General features: G+C 44.7%; 1 protein-coding gene across 5 annotated transcripts in view; it reads left to right on the plus strand.

Moving 5' to 3' along the window:
- Positions 1-1,065: 1,065 nt before the first annotated feature.
- Positions 1,066-26,776, plus strand: part of ANK2 (ankyrin 2) — a 334,684-nt gene continuing 308,973 nt past the window's right edge. For all 5 annotated transcript variants that reach the window (XM_074588630.1, XM_074588633.1, XM_074588636.1 and 2 more), the window contains exon 1: positions 1,066-1,158. The gene's annotated coding sequence lies outside the window, so the exon portion shown is untranslated. The remainder of the gene's footprint in view (positions 1,159-26,776) is intronic.

The raw sequence follows: 26,776 nt of genomic DNA on the forward strand, positions 1-26,776 counted from the left end.
TTCCTGGGTTAAACTTGTTCCTTAAAGTTCATTGCGGGGGGGAAAAGCAAAGTAAAAGGCAGCAAGGCATGGGGGGGGGGGGGGGGGGGGAGCCACTTTAACGAGACATTTATATCGAGTGACCTTTTTGATGCTTTATAAGCTTTAGGTCCCTATTAATCTTGTGATAGCTCCCTTTACAGAAACCAGACAAGGTCGTCCCCCCCCGTGGTATAGCGTGGAGTCTTGTGTTCTGCGCGTTTCAGCCCAGCGCGGTTGAAGATGGCTCTTCAGTCCATTTGGATTACCCGGTGGAGAGCCCGGACAGGGAGCCGTCGAAGCAGGGGTCTCGGCGTTGTGTTTCACCGGTGGTGGCGACGCGCGCCGCCGTCCGCTCTCTGCCAGCCCTGTCCCACGACGTGCCTTCCCTCCTGTCCCTAGTCCTCCTGGCCTTTCCTTTCCCGGGGTTTTGCCTTCGGATGCTACTCCGAGTACTGGCTGAGGCGTCTTTTCCTTGCACCTCGTTATTTTGGCAGCGCGCTGCGGGCACGGGAGCGTGTTACGGCGCGGCAGCCGAGCCAACGAAGATGCCTGTTGAAACCAAACTAGCATCGTGTGTCAGCTGGACAAAGCTGGCTCACCAAAACTGTTTTGAAGCAGCAGATTTTTATTTTTCTTCTATTTTTTTTTTCCTGTTTCCCTCTTCCCCCCCCCGTCCACCCCCAGCTTTGGCACTGCCGCTGTTGCTGGCATTTCGGGGTCTGGCCAGCCCCTGTCTGAAACGAAATCAAGGTCGTTACCCCCTTCCCAGTCGATGGGGTGGGGGGAATAAAAAGCAGCCGTGGCGTTTGCAGCCTGTTGGATGTCGTTCTCCCCGCATCCGAGCGGCTCCCTCATCCCCCCCCCGCCCCAGTAAGAATTGGGGGGTGGGGGGGCAGGAGCGGGCTGGGTACCGTCCTGCCTGCCCGCGTTTCGGCTTTGGGGAGGGGCGGGGTGGCAGCGACATCGCGAGGGCGGGGGGAAGGGGGAGGGCTGTGTGTGTGTCCGTCCCCCCCCCCCTTCCCCTCCCCTCCGTCGTCGCTCGCCGCGGGGCGGGCGGGCTGCGGCAGCGGCGCATCGCGGGCTGGGCCGGGGGAGGATCGCTGGGAGGCGGCGCTGGCGGCGGACGCGCACCGGCGCGTAAGTCACCCGCGGTCCCTTTCCCCCTTACAGCCCTTCTGAGGGTCTTCTGCTTGTGGCTTGGGTGGGGTGGGTTGTTTGTTCTGTGGTTTTTTTTTTTTTCCCGTCTTTTTTACGGATTTTTTTTGTTTTAGTTCCCCCCCCCGCTATTGGTATTTGTCCGTGGCGACCCCAGAACTTGTAGTGTGTTAAGAAACCACCCAACTCTATAAACGGCAGGGGAGGAATAATCAGACCTTTATTTTCTTCTTATTTTTTTTGCGGTTTTAATTTTTTTTTTCTTTTTTTCTTCCCCCCCCCCCCCCGCCAAGTTAGGAACAGGGCGGGGGGGGGGGGGGGGATGGTGGTGGGGGGGGGGGCATGGGACAGCAAGCCCCTATGGGAATCGATAGATGTGTGGGGAGATGGTTCTGTGCCGTCCCGCAGCGGTGGGGGGTTGGCAGACGCAGGTGCCCTCGCCGCATCTTTGGACGCACCGTGTGGAAGGCTGGGGGGGGGGGGGAGTGCTTTTCTTGGCTGTGCCAAAACTCTGCGTTTCGGTGGTCCCCGGGTGAAGAAGGGCGATTGCGATGAGTGGGAAGACGCAGAGTGAGATTTGTCGATAATTCCTGTATCCTCTGTAAAGAGCTGTCCGCAAGATTTTTTTTTTATTTCTATTTTTTTTTTCCCTCTTGCTTAGTGTGATGGGAGGGGGCTGCTGGAGGAGATTGTCAGGGTTTCTGGGTCTTCTGTGTAAAGGAACAAGGGCTCGAGGGAAGCAAAACATCCTCCGTTCCTGAGGTTTTCTTCCTTTCCTTTCCTTTCCTTTCTCCTCGAGGAGCATCAATAGTAGACAACAAGTTAACTCCCTTGCTTCTTACTTAATTCCCCTCACAACGTGATCAAGCAACGCCCGTTAGCACTTGCGATATTAAACACCTGAACGTAGGGGCTGTTCCTGTGAGGTGCTTCACCACATTGCCAGGTTTAGGGCTTCGTTGGCGGCAGCGTCAAGACTCTGACTGTGCAGGAGCTGAGGATGGCAGCAGAAGCCTTGAATAAGGCCCTTGGGCGTGTCAGCTGTGCAAAATACGCATCGTTTGAAACCTTGGCTTTTGCTTCTAGTTTCCTCTGTTTTCATATGGGGTCGGGGGGGAAGGAATTGCCAGTGATGTAAATTCATCCTTCCTAATCTAGTCTTGGTTACGTCTCACCAGCTGATGTATTTTATTCTTAGTGGTGGAGCGTTGAAGAGGGGAAAAAGTACTCTAAGAACATGCTTAAACTGCCACGAATGATTTCTTTATTTTATTTTTTTTTTTCATGGGGTTGTGTCTCTGAAGTACTCCTGTTGCTCTTTGCTTCTCATTTCTCTGTGAAACGGGCTTGGTCTTTGCGGACGTGTTGCTGGAAGCAAAGTAGCGTGCGGTAACTGCTGGAAAAGGTTTCCTGAGTCTACGTTGCGCTTCTTGCTCAGAAACCTCCACTTCTGGTAGCACAAAGCAGGAGCTGGTTGGCGTAGAAAAGCGAGAAAACCCATTTTAACAAGCTCTCTCGCTCATCTGCGTTCTATGCCGCTTTGGCGTCGTGTTGTGTATCGTTATTTCTGCATCTATGTGCTTTCGAAAGGGCAGAGCCACGCGCAGGTTGGCACCTAATGGTAATTATCAGTTGAGTTTAAAGGATAAGCCAGCACTGGTATTCCAGGGCTTGATCTGAAGGCTACTAGGATTGATAAAAAGCATTCCGGTGACCTGGATGGATTTTTTGGATCGGCTCCCTAGCTGCCCATCTGGGTAATTAGCGACTGTGGATTCCAGCAGGGTGTCTTAATAATGATTCCTGAACTTGTTTCTAAGCATTTAAAAATAATAATAGTAAATCACACCTTACCTTTCTCTCATTTTGCCAAAAGCCAGTTAAAAGCAAAAGTATGGTTTTTATTATAAATCTTGTTTACGGTTTTGTGAGATTGCTCCATTGGCTTGGAGCAGTCTGCTTCCCCTGGCAAGCTGGGGGTGATTCGGTGGTCCACATACGACGCTTGACTTGTCTTTTCAGTCTGCGCACTAAGCTACGCTGATAGGGTCAATGAATTACCGCCTCCAGTGCTGCTTGGCTGTTGAGAGTGTAATTAGACCCCTCCTAGGCCTGCTACGTTTGCGACTCTACAGAAGTAAGAAAAGCCTCTCGTTTCGGGGTGGTGTCCTCTCCCACTGCAGGATTACTCGAGTACCTGTATGGCTGTGTGGACCCGGTAATGGGTTTAAACAGCCAAAAGCGTAGAATTTTTGGGTGATTTTTCCCTGCTGTACTCTCTGGCAGTCTAAATCAAAGTTGGCTTTGCCGTAATCTGTAGTTGTACAGATGCAAGACTGGAGTCACGTTAATCCATTTTGGAAGCAGTGGGAGCGGACCCGGTATCTAATGCTTTCTGAGTCACTTGTTTGTGAAGGTTTTGAATGTAGATCGTGGCAAGTCCACGACTGGAAAAGAAAAAGGTGACTGTCAGACCATAATGCTTTGGAGGAATAAATACCAGCTCAAGTTCGCTAAACTTTCTATTAGTGGGTAGTTCTACTCTCAAGCTGTAAACTGTTCTGTAATTGGGCCCCGTTAATTGGTATCACTTAGGCATAGAGCAGAAGCAGATATCTCATCTCATATAGTAAACAAAGCAGCAGATTTAAGTTAATGCTAATGTGCTTGCAGTCTGAGCCAAAAGCTTTTCAGGGTTATTATAACACGCTGGGCATACCGCCCATCTATCTAAGTGTCTGAAGGAGACAAAAGTTATGGATCGACTCATTGTACAAATCAGCTCATCTGAAAGTCAGATCCTGCTGTTTGTTGCCATCAGTAATTTAGTTGTATTAAGTACGGCCGAGGACGGATGGCAGCGTGGCCAGAATATTGAGACGGGATTTCTGAGATCCCAGGAGCCGTTCCCCGCGTCATCACAGACTCCCTGTGCGACCTGGGGCAAGTCATTGCGCGTTTTGGTAAAACAAGGTCGATGATATGTCCTTTTCCACAGGGCTCCGCGAAGATTAATATATTGCAACTGTTTATGAGGGGACCCTAAAAATGCAGTATCAAACAAAACATTCCAAGAGTGTGTGCCCCGTACACAACTAGATAATACGTGCGTTGTAAACCTCTCCTACAGGTGTCCTTCGTGCTATAATATACTTACATGTAAGCGTGCGCAGCTCGAGGGGCTAAGTTTTAATTTTGGCGATGAATCCTGAATATTGATTTGGGGCAGCTATGAGAAGAACCTTCGTTCATCATCAATTACGAAGGAGTACTCGGAGACTGTTCCGGTTGTTAAATGTGACCTTGAATTTCGTTGTGTCTTAGAGCGACAAGATAATGCAGGTTCTGACAAGGACTTAAACACGTTAATTCCTATGCGTTGGTGATAATAGCATGCAAAGTCTACTCCTGGGACTGTTGTAATCTAAAATTATTTAGGCGTTTACGTTTCGGAAAATTAACTCCTGAAAGTAGTTCAGCTCCATTCATGGTGAGCGCTTGACCGAGTGGAAAGAGTTTGGTTATCTTGAACTGCATAAACTCTGATATTCAAATTAGTGCGTGTATACAAAGTTACATTTTAAGCTTCATAACATAAGCAGAATAAACTGGCAAGATAGTGTAGATCTGGGGGACATCTGTCTGCTTGGAAGCAAAATATTTGTGTTTCCGTAGAACCACTTTATCGCGGCTGGTTAATTACACGGAGCAGAAAGTTCTTAAACTCGGTGCAGCAACTGTAATTATAAGTTACGCCTCTGAAATGGGTCATGATGCACAGCAATTAGTCACAGACTGTTTAAGATACTGTTCTTATCTTATATCTAACATCTTGTCATAGATGGTGTTAGAGTTTAACGATCGTACAAAATACCAGTCATGTAAATGCGATTCTGATGTTTTGTTGTTTTTTGTTTTGTTTTTTTTTAATCCACTGCTTTTCAACATTTATTCCCACTTCTGTCACCGAGCTCAGCAGCGTTGGCCACATTACCGTGACGTGTTACCGTGTGCTGGGTGCTTTGAGCAGGAGGTGGGTTGGACACGGTTCTGTCTGTCTACGTGATTATCGAGCTCTCGAAGTAGGATTCCAGCCCAGGGAGCGCGGCGGCACCCGGGGCGCTGAGCTTTCCCAGCCTCCCTAGGCAGTCCTGGCTCTTTGGGGTCTTCCTCTCCTTGGCAGGTGTCAGCTGTGCCTCCTTCCAGCCGAGTCTGCCGTCATCAGCATCCGGAATGAGTTTGTTCATTGATAGTTTCTGTTTGAGAGAATATCAGTAACTTCTACAAAATATTTAGAGCTCTGTGTTTTCGCTTGGCTGGCTATGCTATTTTAGCTTTTCAGCAGAACACCCGTTCCTCTTCCAGAGACAACCTTTTGCCTTCCCGCCCCCCCCGGCAGCTTTTCTCCATCCCGCCTTCAAACTTTGCAGCGAAATGTAGAGACTGAGACTTGTCCCTTCACTGCCATCCTCTGCTGTTTCGTTGATCATCGGCCCATAGGTTAAATTGCAGAGACATTTATATCATTTGTTTTGGTTTAGGCTACGGAAGACGTTTCTTATTAAACTAGCGTCCCGAAAATGCTTTTCATGTTGCTTCTGAAGCTTCATTTCGACTTATTTTGGAATGTCTTCGTCCTCTCCCGCTCTCTTTTTCCTGACAAAAGTTTTCACTTTAGGCTTTTCCCCAACTTTGCAATGTAGTTTGGAGAGAAGAAACAAATAATCATAAATGTATTTAAGAGCTATATACGTGCTCATGTATGTATATATGCAAAATAGAAAACTCGACTCGCCATCTCTTAGCTCACTCTGAAAATTCATTTTGGAAGGTAAGGCGGGGGGAGAACGTTTTAAAACAAGCAATGTATCTCATGTGGGAAAAACAAAGAACAGGCACTTAATTTTGAACGATTACTACGACATTCAGACGTCTTGAAAACCTGGGTTATCAAGAATGACTATTTTGAATCTAAAGCCCTTTTTTTCTGTGTTGAGAAAAGCATAAAATGGCGTTCCCTTAGGTTTATTTTGACCTACGGTACACTGATTCAGCACGCAGTGTTAAAAATAGCTGAGCGCCATCGTGGGTTTTATTTAGTGGCTCAGCACAGGTTTGAGGCCGTAGTAGTCCCATCGTCCTGTCCCAAGTTCTTGAGCTTCACTGATGGCAGTGTGGTTTGGTTTTTTTTTTCTTTTTTCACTTGCATAAGAATCATCTCCACTTGATATTTTCCCATCTGCTGTTTGAAGTTCTGGAGAGAGAACCTAATGCCGTTTCTTCTTGGCTTTTCTTGGAAAAGGCGTAGGGCACTGGTGAGATTTTTAACACATGCAGATTACTTAAAATAAATCAGTTAGGGCTCTACAATTATAATCTACCTACAGGGAAACCGCAAGATTAGCTGCGAAGCAATTTTGCACATTGTGCCTTCTACAGAAGAGGTAGTTTTCAGGATGGTTTTTTTATATTAAACAGGAAGCACCGATTTATAAGAGCTCCTATTTCTATTTATTTCTTGAACAGAAAGCTGGTGACGACTAGAAATAAGTATTTATCTTTTTTCAAAAAGATGGATTCAAGAGTTGGTTTATAAACGGAGGGATCAATGTTGTGATTTGAGCTGAAGTAAACATGGCATTATGGGCTCTCTCCATTTCTCGCTCTTTTTAAATAGTGACAGTGACTTAAAATCTTAATTGCCTGCAGTTAGGGGGAGGTTTTTCTTTATACATCTGTGCTCTGACCTGCAGAACAGCTGGGCTGACTTCATACACCCAGGGTTTGATCTGCTGATGGTGAAGACGAGAAGGTACAACCGCCCGTACAGTCTGGCGCTGGGTGCGTAGCGTTGAAATTCTCCTCGCGTGGGTGAATCTCAGCCGCCGCTGGCTGTTTGCGTCCTTCCTCGCCGTCACCGGTGGGAGTGGAGGGTGCTGAATGCGGAACCTCTGACCCCCGTCCCGCGGGGACCGGTGCAGGTTGCACGCCTGGAAAGGGAGATGTTGGTCGGGACGCCTTCCGGGATGCTCCTTAGCTTTTACAGACACGCTGCTTTGATTCAGGCAGCAGAAATCATTATAAATACAATTAAATCCATTAATCAAAGTGCTTCTTGCCTTGGTGAGTCCTGTTTCAGTAAGTCATCTTCGCTGGCTCCCTCCTCTGCTCTTTCATTGCCCTGAGTGCTCACCGCTCACAGGCGTTCACAGACTTGCCAGCTTCCTATAGTTGATATATTGGATTCTTCGCTATACATTGCTTAGGAAGATAAAGCATTTCAGCTCTGTCTCTCTTTTTTTTTTTTTTCTTCTGTAAAATGGATTTTGAATGGTTGATTGAAAAATGATAGGTGGAGTGCATACACTGACGAAACAAAATTATCACGTACCGTGGAACAAATTGTTGGTTTAGCTGTTGAAAAAGAGGTTTGTGTGGTTTTTTTGGTGTGTGTTTGTTTTGTTGTTTTTTTTTTTCCTGGGAGGTGAGCAGCGTTCAGCTGTTAGTGTTCCGTAATAACAGCAGGTAATGGTGTACAGGCGCTTAAAAGAAAAAGGTTTCTATTTCCAGTCTTTGAAATGACTCACTAATAACGTACTGGAATTCCGATGGCGTAGCGTATGCCACTGCAGGAGATGTCTCCTTTTGTCCCAAGGGATACAAAAATATCCTGTCTCCTCTGCTGCGATTTCTGTACAGCTCTGTACCTGGGGGGAACATAAGAAGTGAGCCCCTCTCAATTACCCCCAGGCTCCCTGCTCTCAGTCCAGCACGAAGCCCGAGTGTATTTTGGATACCGGGGGTTGACTGGTACCGGTATCCTGGTAGTGATTCTCTGAAAAGATCTTATTATTATCCAAGGGTTTTATCTTATGATTTTTGTTGGGTTTTTCCCCTAACAAAACCATCCAAACTTTTGATGCGTTGGGTCTTTTCCCCACTTCGCCTGTATGAATTTACAGAATGACTGCATCTTACACTGAGTTTCTGCGACTCTTTTTAATCTGTGTCTGAGTGGTGACTGAATGACTATAAATCAAATGACTGAAGCTGCGTTACTGAAACCGCTTCTCGACAATCTTGAGTAAGATGTGCTGCACTGACAATTAACACAAGCTATTATGTCGGCTATAAAAAAAAAAAAGAGAGGATAAAAGAGGCCTTTCTTTCTAGAAGGAAGAGGAAGAAGCGTGAAATGGGGGTTGAAGCTTCCAGTGCATTAGATCAGTGGCTGCAGCAACCGTCTGCACTAATGGTGGTCAGAACGTTTTAAACTAAATGCATTTTCTTGAAAACCTGCCACTTTCGCTAGCTGTCCGGATTCCAAAGGAAGTTATTTTGAAGTCCAGGATGCTCTGGTCTCAATGAAAGGCGGGGAAAATCTCTCAGCCGTGATTCTCTTGCCCTTCCTTTATTTTATGGGAGCAAAACTTGATTATATCTGGAAGTAATTGCTGCCGAAAGGGTCTTAGTCTCTTGTCAGTCCTCTGCTTGTCATATTTGTCCTGTGGCTGAGAACATCTTGTCTCTGTGTCCTATACCTTGAGTCTTATTTGCTGCAGCCCTAAGCGAAAGCAGGAATGGCTGCGAGTTTTATAGGCTACATGATACGTATCCATCAAAGGCTTTTCTTTAAAATCAGGTAGTTAATAGCCTCTGGCAGCATAAGGTAGCTTCCCTGTTTTCCCCGTTTGGCTAAAGCTGGGGTTTCGTTTTGGTTTTAAAGGGCTTTTTCACAGCAGGCGCGAGGCTGAAAATACATTTGGACAATTGGATTGTCAAATCGTATGGGGAGAAAAAAGATGACGTAGAAACGTGTTACAACTCACTTCAAGAATTACATGCTTTTAAGCTGGCTGGATCGTAAGCGACTTGCATTCTTTCAATGCTTGTAGGATGGTAAGCGGCGAGAGCGAATGGATCACAAACCTCCTTCTGTGAAGACTCTGAAGGTGTCAAAACTTGGGTTTATTTTATCTTATTTTTAACTTCTTGCTGGTTAACTCAGCCCTGACCTAAGCTTGAAGGCAAAGGGAAGTGCTGGGGAGCAATTTTGCTGTTACCCCTTAAGGAGTTAAACTACACTGTCTCCACTTAGTTCTCAAGAAGAGAAATATATTTTTATATATATGTGTGTTATGTATATATAAAAAGAACCTTTTTTTTGTGTGTATATATATATATATATACACACACACACATATCTGGGGCCGCAAGATGCAAAGGTAGCGCTTTATTCTCTTTTTGCCCTTTTCTCCTTATCTCCTGCTAACAGACTTTATGTACGCAGTTCATGCCTTTTGTTGCCATCAAGGGAATCTCATCAAATGGATCTGGAATCACCTTTCCCTTACACAAACGGAGACGACGATGTGCACCACCCTCATACGACCTACTTTTTGGAAATCACTGCGGTGTTATATTTACAGCGTGCAGTCTGTGAGATGTATTCAAATACTAATTTGTATTGTGCGCAAAGTTGGGGAGTATTTATGAAAAATTCGCTTGTATTAAAAAGTGTAACGTTCTTGTGGCAACTTTCCGTTTGGAGGAAACGAAGGAGAGAGATGATGAACGTAATATGGAATGATATAATCATAGAATCATAGGGTTGGAAGGGACCTCTGGAGATCATCTAGTCCAACCCCCCTGCCAGAGCAGGGTCACCTAGAGCAGGTTACACAGGAACACGTCCAGGTGGGTTTGGAATGTCTCCAGAGTTGGAGACTCCACCACCTCTCTGGGCAGCCTGTTCCAGTGCTCTGCCACCCTCAGGGTAAAGAAGTTCCTCCTCATGTTTAGGTGGAACTTCCTGTGTTCAAGTTTGTGCCCATTGCCTCTTGTCCTGTCCCCGGGCACCACTGAAAAGAGCCTGGCCCCATCCTCCTGACACCCACCCTTTAAGTATTTATAAGTGTTGATAAGGTCACCCCTCAGACGTCTTTTTTCCAGACTGAAGAGACCCAAATCCCTCAGCCTTTCTTCATAAGAGAGGTGTTCCAGTCCCCTAATCATCTTTGTAGCCCTCTGCTGCACCCTCTCCAGCAGTTCCCTGTCCCTCTTGAACCGGGGAGCCCAGAACTGGACACAGTACTCCAGGTGCGGCCTCACCAAGACAGAGTAGAGGGGGAGGATGACCTCCCTTGACCTGCTGGCCACGCTCTTCTTGATGCACCCCAGGATGCCATTGGCCTTCTTGGCCACAAGGGCACATTGCTGACTCATGGTCGTCCTGTTGTCCACCAGGACTCCCAGGTCTCTTTCCACAGAGCTGCTCTCCAGCAGGTCAGCACCCAGCCTGTACTGGTGCATGGGGTTGTTCCTCCCCAGGTGCAGCACCCTACACTTGCCCTTGTTGAACTTCATAAGGTTTCTCTCTGCCCAGATCTCCAACCTGTCCAGGTCTCTCTGTATGGTGGCACAGCCTTCCGGTGTGTCAGCCACCCCCCCCAGCTTGGTGTCATCAGCAAACTTGCTGAGGGCGCACTCTATCCCCTCATCCAGGTCATTGATGAATATATTGAACAGGACTGGACCCAGTACTGACCCCTGGGGAACACCACTTGTCACTGACCTCCAACTAGACTCTGTGCCCCTAATCACAACCCTCTGAGCTCTATCTTTCAACCAGTTTTCTATCCACCCCACTGTCCATTCATCTAACCCACACTTCCTAAGCTTCCCTATGAGGATGCTGTGGGAGACCGTGTCAAACGCCTTGCTTAAGTCAAGGTAGACCACATCTACCGCCCTCCCCTCATCTATCCATCTAGTCATGCCATCGTAGAAGGCTATCAGATTAGTCAGACATGATTTCCCCTTGGTGAATCCATGCTGAGTACTTCTGATAGCTTTCCTTTCCTCCACGTGCGATGGTATCGGTCCGTCTCCCGGGGTGTCCTCGTGGTCCGGGGGATATGCATGGACCGACGCACTGCCCCTTCTTTGTCACTTCAGCTTACCTTCACCCTCATTGTTGCCACCTGCCCCCTCTATTGGATGCGGATGTTAGGGTTGGCTTCTGCACGCAGTGAAGCAAAGCTAATCTCGGCTGGTTTACGACCGGAAGGGACTGTCTATTTAAATGTATGGAAGACTTCATTTCATTACATACTCTTCGGTGGATGAGAAGAATATGCCGAAATTTAAGTTACTGTGAGATACCCGGCCTCTGCCGTGTAAGTTAACCTCTATATATGCTGCGAACTATTTGGGGCATAACTATTCAAGGCGGGGTTTTTTTAATTGTAAGATTGTGGTCGCTTCAGCAGAGAATACTAAAAGGAAACTTCGAAGAGCTTGGAAAATATTACAGTTCAGGTCGTTGTGGGGGGGAAAAGAGCCAAAGACCTATTTGAAAATGACTTTAAATGGTTTCTACTGAAAACTGAAATGACTTCTGTAGAAACTGAATCTAGTATTCAGATTAAATCGCTGTCTGGATTTGATCATTCCGTGTAATTAATGTCTAACGCGAGCAGTACGAAGAAGAGGGCGAGTGTGAAATTGTAAAATGTTTTTTGTTTTCGTTTCCTTCAGTTGGTAGTAGTTAAAGAAACCAAAAGCAAAACACTGCAACGCAGTACTGGAAATTGTGCGTGATAAACTAATGGTCTTTTGCTGATTGAATTACTGGCGAATAACAGGCTTTTTTTTTTTTTGGTATTTCACAGCATAGTTTGTTGTTTATCTGCATGTTGGTATTTCCTGTCCATGTTAATTTAGTTCTAATGGGCATGTTGGTAATGACTGCCGTAGCACAGCATCTTCAAGCTCTCTTTTTACCCGCATCTTTCACGTTCTGAAAAACTGCTTTCTATGCTTATTTCTCCCCCCAGCCCCCTTTTACTTGTAGGCTATTATTTGCTTTTTTTGAACCGTTTTGTGACCGCAAACTATGCGAATATCCTTAAATATAGGAGAACCTTTAGGCGTTCTTGAGAGCAAAGAAAACGCAAGCTGACTGTATTCTGCATTAGTTTAAAGTATTTTAGCTACTGGTAACGTATTTCCTCGCTTCGGTGAGAATTAGCCTAGGAGCCACTGAAGTCTTGGAGTAGCTAAAGCTTGATGCAGAGCTTCTGCTGGTGGTCAACACAGCGCTCCTAGAGAAAGCCCTGAAGGAGGTGGAGCTGGTTTGACGTCACGATTTCCAAGCCCGTTAAGAGGCTCGTGGCTTATTACCTCATCAGAGTGCTCGACTCTACGCTTACTGGATGGCTGAAATATCAAGAATGGAACTTAAATCAAATAAAAGGAGGAAATCCTGATCGGCCTCTTTGTAAAAGACTGACAATGTTAGTACAGCAGCTCACAAAGCTTTGTGGGAAGGGGCAGTATTTGCAAGGCATTTTGAACATTAAATAGTTTAGTTTCTAAACGTGCTAGGCTGCTATTGGAACTTCAGCTGGCTTTTTTTTTTTGGGGGGCTGTCTTAGGCCTTCTAGTTGACTGTTAAAATGTATAGCACGTAAAGTCTCCAAACATGTGCAGCGACGTTTATATTAACATATTTAGGCCTTGTGAAATAAAATCAGTTTTCCATGGAAAGTATTAAAGTTATCAGTGGTTAAATGGTAACCTTGATGTTTCAGAAATGCAGACTAAGGAATTTCTTTCAACTACAAATGTGTTTGACTTCCAATAATTACTTTTTCTGTTTAACTTCTTTGTTAGTGTCCTCTGTTTGGCTGTCCGTACACCTGTCTGCTAAAAAAAAATATAAATATTTAGAACCATCGGTGGCAATATGAAAGGTTGTTTTAAATTAAATATTTGAACAGGTGGATTATTTTTTTTCAAGATACGGGGCTGGTTGTGTGTAAATAACCACCACCAATGGTTTTAACATCAGGGAGAGAACTTGCACCTGCCTTACCTTACTGTCTCGGCCGCTCACGGACCCGGCTTCCATCAATCAGTCTGAACGACAGCGCTGCTATTACTCTGTTGCGTTTCTAGCAGCCTTAAAAGACTTTATTTAAATAATAAAAAAAAAAAGGGGGGGGTGTGTGGTAAGGGCTGAAATAAATATTGCTATCTGAATTGATTAGACCAAACGGGCAGTTCGGAGATTTGCCTTTAATTTGCCTTACCTAGGTTGGGCGTCTTGTGGTTTGCGGATGAAAGATGGTGAGTAGAATGGGAAAACAAGCAGTTAAGTGTTAGGGCTCATGTAGAAATGAGAGAGATTTTAAATTTTATTGTGCTGGTACGTTTGTAGAGCTTTTTTGTAGAAGTGAGCATACTATACGGGGAGTTTTTTTTCTGTGGGTAGAAAACAAAGGACAATTGTAGCATCTTAAAAAAAAAAAATAAGGCTCACTTCTACTTTGATGAGTCTTTCCATTGTGTATCAGAAATAAGTTATCAATTTATTACTCTAAACTTACTGCTCTTAAACTGGGAAAATCTTTCGTAGAATAATTAAGTATTCAACGTTGCTTAAGAGATTCAGACATGCCATTTCTATTAATTTAAATGGGAGCTGCGTGGGCTTCATAATTACTTAGGTAGCTTTGAAAAAAACTCATCCTTAACGTATTATTTTTCTGCAGCAGTCAATGTTTATAGTCTGCTTTGTCCAAGATGAAAAATTCCTTTTCATTGTACTGAGGGCGTACCTGAAAACGTAGAATTGCCATTTTGTACTTAACAAAAGAAGCGTTAAAAGTACTACTGTATTCTTTAAAATCGGCATTAAATATTCGTCTAAAAATGTCAATAAATATTTAAAGGTGATGTGGAAATTTTCATGCATTTTAAAGAGTAAAAATTAAGAGGTGGTAAGGACTAAACTACTGTAGTTAACAGAAGAGTTGGAGAAATGTTTGTGAAATTTGGATCAGATTTTTGGTTTAATTTGGTGAAAAATGCAGAAAAACATGGCGACTTCTTATTAACCCCTCAAATTTTGTGACCCTGGGATTAGGACGGTAGTTTAAGATGTTGGAAGAGGCAGAGTTGCTTATCTCCTCGGATGGAATGGAAGCTCCTTTTGGGTCCGTGACTGAGGTCTCATGTATTAACCGACGTTTGTAATACCGGGACTCTACTTGGGATTCAGACCAGTCTCTGGGCAGGATGCAGGGATGCCAGGGCAGCTCCCTCCTTTGGAGGTGGTGAAAGGAGGGACAGGACGGCACGCCGCCCTCCCCAGACCCAGACGTTGGAATTCTTACAGTTGCTGGAACTAAGCTTTGCGGGATGCTGCTGAACCAAAACAGTACAACCGGAGAGCGTGATGCAGGAGGGGATGCCGCTACGGACGAGAGAATACTTACTGAGCAGTGGCGAAAGGTGCTTCAGCAGGGGATGAAGGACAGGAGGAAAAGCTCCACTGAGGATGCCGATGTTGATGGTGAGAGTATCAGACCCGCAGGTCTGTGCTGCCGCTCCTCTGCCTCGCCTGCTGTGCAGCTGAAACCGGCCAGAAGCACGGCGAGTGTTTTCCTTGGGGGCAAGTAAAGCATGCCCTGGCAGTGGTGTGTCACACAAGAATGCAGACATCTGATTTCCGCATTCTTGAAGTTAATTTAAAAAAAAAACCAACAAAACAAAATAATCACGTTTTAGGTGGCTTTCTGGCCGTTTAGGATAAATTAAATAGCAAGGCGTTTCTGAAGTGGTTCTGGCGCTTCTTCTAAAATTCCCTTTCTCCGGTTGGAAATCAAGAATAAACGCATGACAGTCGCTGAGCCGGTTGCGTTATAAATGCGAGCGCCGTTTTGGTGGGCCTGGGTTCAGAAGCCGAGTGGTCTGCAGGTGCAGGGAGGTTCCAAATACCTAAATGCTGTAGAGAGACTTTCTAACAGATTTTTTTTTCTTAAATATGTGCTTTCTGCGAGGCACTTTGGAGGAGTTGCTTTGGGTGTTGTGTTCTGCGTCAGCGTACTTGAAAGTGTGTCCGTGTGAAATGTATGCCAGTCAAGGCAGGTACCTACACAAGTGAGTTAAGGCTGTAAGAAGCTGCACGTTCGTCAACTGTTGTGTCTCCTGGATTAAGGACTAGATTAATTCTAGATGGATATTGGTGCCTGTAGGTTGTCAAGTTAGAAAAAGGTGGTAAATGTTATCTAACTCTAATAAATACTCCTGATTCTTGGAGGGTAAGGGTTGTCTTCGGAGTGGATCAAAATGCCCCGTGCCTCTCCCTGACTTAGCGGAACTCGAGGACGCGCTGCACTTTTCAAAAGGCCGTGCTTTGTTCTAGTGGCTCTCCAATTAGCGGGGGAAAAAAGCAAACGGGAAATTCCTGCAGCACAGTTGGAGTGAATGTTGAAACGCTTCATGCCGGGCTGAACTCCGATTCTTTAATGTGCTGTAGGCAGCTTTCAACATAGTAATGCCAAAAACTGGGCCGCGTTGTGCCAAAGAACCAGCTGTACTGGCACACTCTACGCAAAATCCAGGCGCCTCTTTCTCTGACCTTTGGCAGCCCCTTAATTAAACCTTGGGGAGATTTAAATTGTCGCTTTAAAATGATGCAAGAAGGGTATCAATGCATCGAGGCAACACTGTGACTGTCTGCTCTCTTGCGAACTAGAAGCCTTCGAGCCGTTGATTTCCTCTTCTCTCTCTCTGGTGCTGATGTAAAACTCCGTCTTCACGTGGCATTAGATAATCTTCACATAGAACATTCTCTAATTTGCGTGCCTTGTTTTTCAGGTTGTGTCTCAAGGTCTGGTTTTAAGAGAAGCTATGTTTCTAGTCCTTCCTCCCATCCCAATTTGTAGCAGGTCAGAACCACAGTTTGACTTTCGAAATCGTCTTAGTTGGGGGGCTCCTTCCTCTTGCACCGGCATCCTCTTGACAAGGTAGGACTTCACGATGAGACGCTGTTAGGCTGATGTAAATCAGCAGAGCTCTTGAGATGGAGCTGTGGGGTTTTTCACTTGCTACTGGGAGCTTGAACTGCTGCAAACCTCCAACTTGATTTTTGCATGTATGGGTTTATTATTCTTCTTCTGAACTGAAGTTCCCTGTGTAGATCTCCTGGAATGACTCTTCTCATCCAAAAGGATACAAAGAGTAAGAAATCTTACCTTGGTGGCTATGGAGAGTGATGAAGCCTTCCTTGATTTTGGTGGTGCGTTGGCTTTTTTTTCTTTTAACATGGTCTCTGACATATTAGCTAGAAGAGGAATAGCATGTTTTGTTATGACTTGTAAGGAATTTGAAGTCCCGATAGAGTATTTTGGAGGATCATCTCTGCAGTTTGGGGACTCCTATCTGTTCTGACTAATTTTTTTTTTTTTTTTTTTTTTGCATCTTTATTGCCGAATGTGACCAGGTATCAGGTGACGCTTATTATTCTGGAAACATAATGATGTAGCAGTAGAGCACAGAAGGTATCCTCCACCTTAGTAACATCTGAAAGAGGGCTGTGAAGGTTCACTTCTATCTTGTCAAGATTCTGACAAGGGTGCTGTCAGCTGGCGGGAGCATCCTGCTGGTCACTTAAGAACAGTTATTTTCTGGCTTAACTGTAGCGATAAAATATTCTCTCGTCCTGGTTTTCTTCTCCTCTTGAAACTCTCCCTTGCGCTTTCACAAAAAATACGCTGCTGCTCCGTGCCCAGACTCCCAGGGAGAGAAATCCAGCTTTTTGTTCTACCAAATTCTTTCGGCCTGGCACCGACAAGGCTGGTGGCCTCCTCTGATTAAATCTCCTTCGCCGCCGTGCGACGTGACAAATGCTTTTGGTTCAGGTTGAATGGTGAAGCTTTCACAAACAGGGGAAGACAGTTGTCAGCTGTCGCTGTTGCGGTACCAGGCGCGCGTTGTGCTAGAACAAGCAGACAAAAAAAGCCTGTGAGGCGTACAGCAGATCAAATGGGAAACCCACTTTGGGTACACCCGGTTCTATTAAGTCTTGACTGTATTTTTGTCAAGACTTGTTTAACAACAGAGGGGCGAACATCTGTCGGCAATTCGTCGTGTGGAAAAAGGCGGTCTTCTGCTCTCAAAGCTCAGAAATGGCAAATTTGCATGATACTGTATCATTTTCAGGATAGGAGGCTTTGAAATCTTAATTTGTTTTGCTTATAAATACAGCTTTTAGCATAATTCTTTTTCAAGAAAAGTTTTCTTTTTTTTAAAAAAAAAAAGCTGTCGGAGCTCTGGAGAAGGCTGTTTGGCTGCAGAGGGGTGGCTCTGCTTCAGAAATTAGGATGTGAGAGTGAAACGGAGTGGTAAGTGGTATCTGGCTGTTTGGCATGACCCTGGTTATTGAGTTTCTCGTGCAAAAGCATACGCATGTTTTTAAGATAATGGACCTATCTAAGCAGATATATTTCTCTGGCTAATGCAGGATATTGGTTTCTCCGGTGTAATTAGTGCTTAGTCACGCGTTCTCACACGCTTCTGAAGTTCTGCTGCGGTAGTTAGCGGTGCCACTGCCAAACCAAAGGGCTCTGGGAATATTTCTTATTGTTCCAGAACTCTGGACCCAATCTTTTCAGGTTCTCTGTGTTCTTATTCTCCCCCACCCTCCTCGCTGAAGAAAAGCGGTAAAGAAAGTTTGTTTGTGACAGGAAATGGGACAAATCAGGATATTCCTGGGTTATATTTCTCTGTGCGTGTTGCTCCGCTCCAGTCTTTCGTTTTCTCTGCATAGATTAAAAGAAGAGCCAAATACTAGCCATTTGCTTTTCTTAAATGACTTGCATAAGAATAGGTAGCTTTTGAATTAGAGCTTGTTTCGAACTCTTTGATCTGGAATATTATAGGCCAGCCTCAATGCTGATGCCAAATTTATGCCTAAACCCAGACTATAGGAGGTCGTTGGGCACTTTGTCCATCGTGCAGAAAGCCCCGTGCATGGTACGGTGCATGCTGATATTTCCTTATAGGGGTATTCTTCTCAGAGGTCATCTGTTCAATTAATTTTTTTTTTTATGAAATGCGAGCAAAGTCCAAACAGGTCAATTTCCAACAGAAGTTTCTGTTTTAAAACCAAGGCACACAGGAAGAAATTCCCCGTGTATGTGTTCCACTGGTTTTCAGAGATTTCGTTATCTGGAAGAGGTTGGGGTGGGAGCAGAGCCATCCTTGAATTGTGGCAATCGCTGAATTTGGCCAATTTAGGTCCAAATTTAAGCCCTGAAATCATCTGCGTGTGTGTTGCTGTGCTAATCGCTCTGTCCAGTGAGACTCTGGAAAACCCGTGGCCTTTGCTCAAGCAGATGGAACCATCTCTTAGAACAGAAGTGGAACACAGTTTCTTTCTGAACTGTCTTTTATTTTATTTTTTTTAAATAAAGAAAGGAGGTTTGTTACTGCCGTTCACTCATTCCTTCCCTTTTGCCCCCATTCCTCCTTTTCACCTTTCTTAGGAAAAGATTTCATCCTTTTTCTGCTCTAGGGGGACTACACAGTGAAAGAACTGCTGCAGGTTTTAATCTGAAATTTTTAACCCTGTTTTTTTCCCCCCCTCTTCTCATTACTGAAAGAAATCCAAGATTATTTGGGAATCCCTTGGGTTTTTTTAACTTACATAACTAAAATAATAAAATGTCTTGAAAGAAAAGTAACTGTAATGGTGGAAAAAAATATTGTAATCTCTGTTTCTGCCCTAAGGCCCCTGCCCTTTGGACCTCCCCAGAGCGTAAGGAAGCTTCCCTTCGCTAGGCCTTCCGTACCGAACAAGGAAATGTTGACCTGAAGGTCGTAAGTGGCTTAATGCTCAAACTGTGTTGTGTGAAGCCATCCTTGTGGCTATATTTTTATAATATGCCAATGGCTCAGTAACTAGTGAGAGGAGTGAAATACCTCTCTGCCTGTCGGCTAAAGAGCACCAAAAGCCCCGTTTGGTCCTTGATATAGTAAGGACGTAAAGATTGACTGGCATTCCTTTCCTCCTCAGCTAGAGAGCTTTGTGACCTTCCATTCAGTTTATTTTATACGACAGCCGTTCAGGAACGGCTAGAGCTACCAGCTTTGGGGGAAATCATATAACTGAAATAAAACAGCAACTTCGGCCATTGCCCCCTTTGCTTCCTTTAAGGTGTCATCCCTCCCTGCTCTTCAGTAATCTCTTGTTGTAGAGCAGGCAGGAATTTGCAAGTCGAGCAAGACTCAGAAAGGAAGATTATTTCCCCCCCCCCCTTATATTTATATTCTGCTTCCTTTTTGGAAAAATTAGATCAGCATCTTAATTTTAATTGAATAGAAGGCTGCTAGCTGAAGCCGCTTGAGCACATAGCATAAAAAATAGGAAGGAAGCCAAACAAAACGACTGCTGAGATAATTTCATCTCGCGAGTAGGGGGGCGCCCCGACTGCGCGTCCTTCAGCTTAGTTTCCTAAACCGTATACTGAAGCCCGAGGCTGCTTGGCACCCAGTGAATGTCACGGTGAGCCCCGCTGTCACCCTGGGGCTCAAGAGTCCCTTGTGATGCCATGAGCACGGTCATCAGAGGACACCTGTCCTGAGATCGAGTAAGAAAATCTTCTTGGGTTGCAGAGCAAGAAAGCTAGTGAGGCGTGTCAGAAAAAGTGTCAAAATACATTACCGCTATAAACTAATTTATCAATAATTTAGAAGTGAATTAGCAGTCATTCCTGCCAAGAGTATTTTTTTCTTTTTTTTTATTTTTTTTCAAATGCTCCCAAGGTTAATCTCCCTGCTGTCAGTGAAAGCAACGGTATATGTTTATGGTGGACAGTTATCTGATTACTGGCCACTAATGAGTATCTCTAGTCTCTGACCCTACTTGGAGACATGAGGAATGTCAGATTGATTGATTTTTCTCTCTCCTTTCTCCCTTGTTCAATAGTACAGGCCAAATTCTGCGTGATATATTGTAGGCAAGGAAAAAATACCGTTGCACTTGTTCTTGAAGATCCAGAAGGAATTTCAGAGAATCCTTTCTGTGTGGGATTTGTTTTCTGAGGTGGCTGCTCGGCCTTATGCCAGGAGCTGCTGCTCGGTCGGGGATGAAAGTCAGCGTGTGGGATCAGGAGTGAAGCCGGAGGGGGAGGCAGGTGTGGTTTTTCCCCTGCTGCGCGTTGGTACTGCTCCGTCTTCCGTGACTGGGCAGCTTTGTGGAGATCCTCGTTTGGCTTTGTGTTCCAGTGCTTATTAGCTTTGATGTAGCAATGAATGAGATCTCTCTCCCTGGAATGTCATTGTTGGAGAGAAAATGGCACGTTTGGGGCTTTAATATTTCAAAGGAAAAATATCTAGTGGTCTGAGGAATCACTGCCAGTTTTACCTGGTCATGTTTCGAAATGGAGTATCGCATAATGTGGAGACCCAAAGGTGTAGAAGACATTGAAGTATTTACAACACTGGGTCTCTGGTCCAGATTGAAATACATCTTAGATGCTTCTAGGCACCTTGTCTGTACTTGGATTGTCATATTGACATGACTACGGCAGAGCTTTCGCTACTTTTCCCTTTTCTGTTTAATGCCTCCGCTCTTCGTTATTTTTCTTTTTCCTGTAATAACTCACTTAAGCACGTGTTGCGTTGTGTGTGTGTGTGTGTCTCTGTAGGTACGCCTCTTCTACTGTCAGTCTGGACTTCAATGGATTTAACCCAGTTCCATGAGTAGAACCTGAACGCTCTGGATTTCTCTTGCAGGGCGTTTTTGGCATGTGCCTTTCCTAGTCATCCTCCCAGCTCTTGTCAAGCTTTTATCGTGGTGGTGAATGCAGTGGTTGTCTTTGCCAAAACTGACCTTTTGGTGTAGTATGAAAGTAAAGTGTTAACATGAAACTAACTCTGCTCTTTTGTTTTAATGTCTGCTGGCTCTTTTTTTTTTTTTTTTTGCCAATGTGGAATATAACAGCTATTGCTTTTGGAGTTCTCCAGAGCTTCTTCCCTCCCTGCTTCAAAACAACATCCTTTGTTTACTAGCTGTTGACTGCTCTTTCTGATCGGATCATAATATGAACTTAGAATGTTCATTGCCCTTCAAACAGAAGCTTAAAAGTGTTTGCCTTCTGCCTGCCTTGCATGCTGGTATGTTCAAAGCTATTTCTTTTTTGGCCAGTGTTCTTCTGGTGGTGTTTTACCATGGTTTCTGCAGAGCGTGCTTCACAGCCGGTATATTTTATGGCGTTGTGTGTTCAGCCCTGTTGTTGTTGTGACGTTGATCAGTGCCTCCTCGTTTCCTTGTACTTTGCTGTCACTGTCCTGTTCCAGTTTAGAATTCGTCCTGGATTCTAATCTTCTGGAGCAGAGATGGTCTCTATTGTGTCTGATGTTGTGCTGGTCCTTAAGTAAAGCTTCTGGTGCAATGCTTGCAGACATAGGATCAACTATGGCAAGTCTTCTCTATTGCATTAGTAAAACCCCCCAAATCCAAACAAACAAAAAAAACCCCTTTGAAAGATGCTGTTGAGCGGGGGTGATAAGAGGATGTCTTGCCCAAGGATCTTCTTGAGGCCTGCGAAAATAATTCACCTGGGGCAGGAAGAATAAGAAGCGATTCAGAATGTTTTGTCCTCTTCCAAAAGAGAACTCCGGAGGTGAGGTGTTTCAGAGGGACCTGGTAGCAAGCGTGTGACTGTCAGCTAGCCTGAGCAAAGTCAGTGGTACTGTCCCTTCACTAACGAAAGGTTAAGCCGACGTGGAACTGCATCATGCAACCGTACTGCTATTGCTTGCATCAAAGCGGGCGTCTCGTAATGGTTGACATCAGTATAGCACTAAGTAAATGGTTTCCAGCTTTTCCCGCGAAATCTCTTTTGCTCAATGTATGGATTTCATTAAGCCAAGTTGGAATTAATTAACTACTGTTCTATGCGAGCAGAAATTTCAAACGAGTTTTTCGTATATCGCTTGCAAAAAGATGGTATGGCAGGAGGATTCGGAGAGCTGCTTTGGAAGGAAAGATGTCGTGAGCTCTTCTCTCTCGCTTGTTCTGCTTCTGTGTTGGCGGAGCAGAAATACTCTGTCTCCCTTTCCCTAAAGGGCCAAATAGATCACTCTGCAACTAACGCCTCATCTACTTCAGCAGGTACCTTGGGTCCAGGTACCAGACTTTTGCGCTTTAGTGCGTTTAAGGACATTGATGTAATCAAGGTAAACGAAACCCAATATAAAATACTGCATTATAGCTTTATGTATATAGTGTGTGTGTATATATATATATATATAAAAAATATATATATATTGGGTTGCCACCCCACCCTCAAGACTTAATTGGAATTTGCAAGGCTGTTAACTTACTGTTGGTACAAAACTTAATGTAATGCTTAGTACACAGTGGATTTAAACTATTCAAAACCTATTAAAATATCTTTGGTGATGCTTAGGGGTTAGGAGGAAGAGAGAGTAAACTACTATTTTGACACGGTTGCTAGTCTTATAAATGGTACCGATGGCTTCAAACTGTTTGCAGAACTGGGCTCTGTAATGGTAAAGCTCCAGTTAGACAAAAGGGCGTTTTTTTGGAGGATTTTTTTTTTTTTTTAACTGGAAATGTTGAGAAGAGCTTTGGACCTTGAAAGCCTGTGTCGAAGTGAAGGAGTTCATGCTATCGGTGCTTTGAATACTGGGCATATTGTGTAATAGTATTGTGTCTGCCAGCCCGGCTCTCGCTGCCTTCCAAGGGACAGGCACAAAGGCAGCGTTTGTTCTCCTTCTCGGTGACCCCGGTGCCTCGGTGCCCTGCCGGGGTGCTGGAACCCTTTGCTACAGAAGAAAAGAAGCTGGCTGTAGAGCTCTTGAAGAGCAGAATGCGGGGGCAGTTGGTTTGACAGCGCTTAAGCAGGAAAATGGGCAAATTTTATTTCAGTGCATCACTTCTAACATTTAACGCGGTGCTCTTAACATTTCAGGCAGCGTATAATGGTCTCAAGGATACAAATTAAGATTTGTATTCTACGTTTATTATGTTGTAGGGTTTAATATCTCGCTTGATGTGTTAGCAATGGTAACCAGCTGTTGATTGGAACCACAATGGGTGAGTGAAGAACTGAGCAATGCTACGTTAAATCCCACGGGATATGTTTTCGTTTGGAAAATACAAAGCAAAGGTTGCGACAGCTAATGCACCCTTACTCCTACGTACCTGATACCCGTAAGAAAAGTCTCTGACCCCCAAGAAGTCCACGAAGGACCATCCATTCAGTATCAGAATGCTGTATATAATTTAAGATTACTCTGTTATCCGGTAGTCTGTTGTTCTGGCTTGCGGCTCGCTCTGTGTTAACGGCTCCTTGGAGCGAGTCGAAGGCCACCTCACTGGAGTTAAAAGTAAGATGAACTGAGCGAGTTGGTTATTTCTGTAGTGGCTCCAAGTTTTGCTTGATGTCATCTTAGTGATTTTGCAGGATCCGTACGACTTACTAATGCGGAGCTGTTGGTGTTGCTGTCATGAGTGGAGAGGCCTGCAGTTTCTTTCTTGCTCCTCGCCTTTCCTGTCAACCCGTGCAGCTGTCTAAAAATGTACGATGAAAGCAGTACTACCAGGGAACAAAAGTAAGGGAAGACAGGTAAATCGTTGCAGAAAAGAGGGAGCGGAAAATAACACTGAATTTCTTAAAAGATTTGTTCAAAATAAGACTTTAAACACAATGTATGTTACAGTGGAGGATAAAAGTTACTAGGTTGGAAGAATGTGTTTTTTTTCCAATCGCATTCCAATTTAAAAAACCAAACCATGGTGTTTTGCTTCTTGCATAAAGTGCTCTAAGCAGATGCAAGAGTCTGGCACGGAAACCAAAGAACGCAGGTATTTGGTGGTCGCGGGATGAGCCAGAGCATTAATCACTGGAAGACAGTGGTACTTTACCAGGCGCCACTGACTCCTGGAACCGAGTATTTTGAAGGTAAGGCAGCTTCTTGTTGATCTAATTTGGTGGACGCAGATCCTGAAGGAAGGAGATCTGCCAGTGTTTCACAGAGCGCGGGGCGGTGTGCGGGTTTGGATTAAACTATTTTCATTTCAAGTCCTCAGCAGTAGTAGGAAAAACACGATTTCAGTCTCCTAGCTATGTTTATGTCTGTAATGGCTGGTTAATACAATTCCGGTCAGAGTTTTTTGGAGGCTAGCTTCTAATCGTTAGACAGGCAAGAGACAGCTTCATCCATTAGCACTAATCGCATTTCACAAGAAGCTCCGAAACCTGACTGATTTCCTCTGTGATTCATGGTAACTATTGCATCTTTATCCTCCCCTAAAATTGGAGGAAGCTGTGGCTTAGGGTCTCATAGATAAAGGCGGTATTATGACACCTGCTCCTAATGTGGTCATTCTTTCTTTCTCTATAGTAGCTACCCGTATTTGTCTTAAAAATGAATATTAGAAGGAAGCCATGCCTATCGTGTGCTGTAATGCTTCTGGCAGTCCTGTTTGTAACGTGCTGGTACGGTATTGAGAAAGAGGGAGCGTGAGAAGACACGGTCGGCTCTTCATACAAATGGTGAGCCTGACTTGCAGACTAGGCGTTTTAACATCTTTTACCAGCACTGCTAGATTCGCTTCAGATGTCTAAGGAAACAGTAATGTAGGTTTTAATGGCTTGTCGGTTACTCTGATTACTTCAGTGCTTTACGGCACGCGTTATGCATCCCCTTTCCCCAACCCAATAAATATTTAGCTCTACAAAGCGGAGCAGCTCCGCAGAAGAAACCGAGATGCCTGTCCAGAATAACGTGGAGGTCGGTGATCAGGAAGGATTCTCGCAGGGTGTGTTGGCATCATAAAGCTCAAATGCTTGTCTTACCTCGCGCAGAGCGGGATCTTCGATGCAGTCCCCCCAACCTTGAGCCTACAGCCTCATCTAAGTATGAAAGCTGTACTTGGCTGGTCTGGATACAGAATGCTACCCAGGGCCAAAGGATTGTTTTTGAGGGTAGGGGGAAGGGAAGGTACTCTTCTGAAGACTTTTTAAGTACCTTTGAAACGTGTTTGTGGAGCTCTACTGCATGCTTTGACACCAGCTGAGTTGCTGAGAGGTAACGCGTACGTCTTCCGCAAGGCAACGCGTACAACAAGTTTTCAGAGCTGTGGTGGTCGAGCACGGGCTTAACTGCTTTCTTGAACGACTAGAAGTTGAAACCCTGTCTGTATTTTATTTCATTACTTTTGCAGGTGAAGCTCTTCAGCTATTGCTGTCAACTAGAAGCAGTGACAGTGGTGGAGCCCGGTAATAGCTGAGACGGAAGAATCTAGGAGCAGGCAGCAACACCTGCCCTCTAACAAGTGTCCTTCAGCTCGAAGGTTGCTTGGTGTTGTCTGAAGGAAGGGGTTGAGATGCCAAATGAAGTCTAACGGCGTACGTCCTGTATTTGCTCTAAAAAAATCCCTGAATCAGCCCGGTCTTAGATGTCTTGGGTTGCAAAGGTGCAGAAGGAAGGACGTTGCATGAAAGAAATGGTATGGGATTCATTATCGGTGTATGAGTCACCTCGTTTGGAGCCTGTCTGATCACTGTTTCCCCGCGTAACTACTTTTCACTGATAAAAGAGAAATGTACACCTCATTTGAGTGGAATGCTTGTGATCTGCAGCTAGACTGGGCAAAGGACAGCTGAAGTATGTGCACGCTTGATGATTACTCTCAGTGCGCAACAAGGGGCGCTTGTCTTGATTTCAGCTCTTCTGGTAGAAGCCCCAGGCAACTGAATCAGCGTAACACTTGCCAAATGGCAAAGGACAAAGATATTTTTCCGCAGAAATGAGCTTTAGCTGCGGTACTTGAAGTTTAAAAGGTACTTTTTGTACGGGGACCTCCCAACTTCTTAAACTGCAAATGCGGCACTGCAAAAAAAAAACCAAAAAAGTCACTAAAGTTCTTATCACTCAAAATTACTTGTGGAATGGGTGTGTGGGGCATGGTTGCAAACAAGTGTAGGAAAACTAATGATGAGAGTGCCTGGGATAAAGAGGATAAATTTGTTTTCTTGCTAACCTTGTGAATTATGCTTCCTCTTAAAGAGGAAGGTGCGGGGGGGGGGAATGAACCAAACCTAAAAACCGGCACGTTTCACCAGAGAGTTCTAGTCAGATGGCAATAATATATTGAGTTGGCATTTAAAGGATGAAAGCATATAGTAGTACATTGTAAATCCAGCTAAGTACATCTTGTAGTTAAACACAATAATATTATCAATCCTGAAAAGGGCTTATACCTTGGAGAAATATGAATTGTAGCTGGCAGTTAGATTTCTCTTGAAAAAGACTAAACGCGTGTGTGCATATGGACTTAGAGGAGCAAGTTTTTCTCCTTTGCAAGAAGATGATGAGTTCTGTCAGGGGTGGAAAAAAAAAAGTGTTCATTCAGAGGCATCACAGGAGGCTGGCAGGAGGTGGGAGCAGCAGAACTTACGCGGTGGATGTCTGAATTTGGCAGTGATTTAAAATTCAGTCTAAAATAAAGTTAGTGGAGTACAGGCAGAACTCATGTTGAGCCTGTACGCTCTGTTCAGTGTGAGCGCATTATGTGGAAAAGTGAAGCTTCCATCTGATGTTTTTCAGAAGGCTTGGGCGAGCATGATGCTGGGAAGTATGGGGTGATGATTTGAAGGAATTCAGATGGGTTTTTGATCAAATATGGAATCTATTTAGCTGGTTTGGGTTTCACTTGGGTTTTGTATCGCTCTCAATTTGCGATCTTGGTTAAGAAAACATCCAAAAAGCCAGC

The sequence above is a fragment of the Larus michahellis genome, chromosome 5 (assembly GCF_964199755.1).
Source record: "Larus michahellis chromosome 5, bLarMic1.1, whole genome shotgun sequence".
Taxonomy (NCBI): Eukaryota; Metazoa; Chordata; class Aves; order Charadriiformes; family Laridae; genus Larus; species Larus michahellis.